Source organism: Ictidomys tridecemlineatus, chromosome 8 (assembly GCF_052094955.1).
Source record: "Ictidomys tridecemlineatus isolate mIctTri1 chromosome 8, mIctTri1.hap1, whole genome shotgun sequence".
In the NCBI taxonomy this organism is placed as follows: Eukaryota; Metazoa; Chordata; class Mammalia; order Rodentia; family Sciuridae; genus Ictidomys; species Ictidomys tridecemlineatus.
The window spans coordinates 135,259,289-135,261,446 of record NC_135484.1 but is presented as its reverse complement, the minus strand read 5'-3'; positions in this window follow the sequence as shown (position 1 = coordinate 135,261,446).

The window sequence follows — 2,158 nt, the reverse complement described above, 5'->3', positions numbered from 1 at the left end:
AAGGCAGCTGCCCATCAAATCTGAATTTCAGATAAACTCCAAGAATCTTTAAGGGATGAGAATGCCCCATGCAATGTTTGGGAGTTGTACATTTCATATGGCAAGGTTGCTGTTAGGGAAATCTTGAAGGATAGGCTGGAGGTTCAAAAGAAATGAACAGGACAACCAAATGTCTAGGTGGCATTTTGGACACCTCAAACCATCAGAGATGTTATGTGACCTAGCCTTGGCCAGCAGTCTAGATGTGGGCTGCCTCCTGCCCTTGCCCATCTTCTGGGTGTCTGCCTTGATGCCATCCTGGGATGGCAGTGTGGTGCTGAGGGTGCCTGGGGACTTACTGGGACTGGGAGGGCAGCTTCTCAACTCCTAGCCTCTACTTTTAGTTTCCTCATTTTTTTATTGGTTGTTCAAAACATTACAAAGCTCTTGACATATCATGTTTCATACATTAGATTCAAGTTGGTTATGAACTCCCATTTTTACCCCAAATACAGATTGGAGAATCACATCTGTTACACATCCACATTTTTACATAATGCCTTATTAGTAACAGTTGTGGAACCAACCCAGATGCCCTTCAATAGATGAATGGATAAAAAAAATGTGGCATTTATACACCATGGAATATTACGCGGCACTAAAAAATGACAAAATCATGGATTTTGCAGGGAAATGGATGGCACTAGAGCAGATTATGCTTAGTGAAGCTAGCCAATCCCTAAAAAACAAATACCAAATGTCTTCTTTGATATAATGAGAACAACCAAGAACAGAGCAGGGAGGAAGAGCAGGAAGAAAAGATCAACATTAAACAGATACACTAGGTGGGAGGGAAAGGGAGAGAAAAGGGAAATTGCAGAATACAATAGTTTCCTCATTTTTAAGACATTTTTTTCTGTCTTTAGATCTAATAGGAAGTGATCAGCTCAGTAGAAGATAGTCCCTGCTAGTGCTCTGTGGAACAGTGCCTAGATGGTGACACATGGCACAGAACACACAGAGAATTACATGCAGAAGTCTGTCCAACATCTCTTAGTTCTGACCCCAATGGAGATTTTTCTACAAACACTACTGTTGCTCCCCTGTGCTGCCTGGAGAAATGGCTCAGGGCCAAGGAGTGTGCCAGCTGCCACAGGGACAGTTGATCTAAGCATCAGAGCACAGCTTCAGATTTTAGCACAGAGGGTTGTGGGCATGACTTACAGTGTCTTGTGCTTCCCTGCAGTCCTTCTGCACCTGTGTCCTGGGCATCTGTTGGCGACAGGATGATCTTCCTGTGTGCTGCCTCTGCGCTCTGGCGCTGTTGTATGGAAGGGCCCGAGTCCACGTGTAGGACAGCCATCTATATGCTGGGTAGGCAGCCCCGCCCGGGGCTTGTAGTGGAAAGTGGGTGCCAGCTTACAGGGGTGTGAGAACTGACTGGACAGGTGACACCAAGTGACTGTGAGACCATGGAGCCCATAGGAACACTTTATAAGGCCCTAGTCTCACCCTAATGAGAAGCCCTTCTCCAGTCATTGCATCTGGGTCCCCTCAGCTCAGGAGCCTCCTGGGGTCCAGGCAAGTTGGCCTTTGTCCTGCTAGGCTAAGGCGGCTAGAGACCAGGGCAGCAGTTTCACCCAGACAGATGTGTGAGCCCAGCTTGTCACTCAGAGTAGGCCCCACACCATGCCAGCTTCCAGAGTAGACCCCAATCCACTCACACTGTGTGGAGGTGGCTAAGAACTGTGACTCCTCTGCTAGAGGCTCTGGGTGCCCACAGCCACTCCCTGTCCTGGCTTCCTCCCCCTGACACAGGTACCCAGGGACTTTCTCTGCTTGCTTCATCCTTTTTTAACCTTTACCACAGATGCCTTTGTGGCTGTGTCAAGCACCCTGGTGAGAGCCTGGAGGAAGGATGCTCACAGCTTCAGTGGTAAAGGATGGATGCTGGGTCCCAGGCCACCCAGAGCTGCCAGCCCAGCAGAGCTTAGGGAGCATCGAATTGTGATGGACTTATAAGGAAAACTGTTAATTTTTTTAAAATTTGTTGTTGTTGTTGATAATGAATCTTTATTTTATATTCAGTGCTGAGAATCGAACCCAGTGACTCACACAGGCTTGGCAAGTGCTCCACCATGGTGCCCCAGCCTCAGCCTCTAAACCATTTAATTTTTCT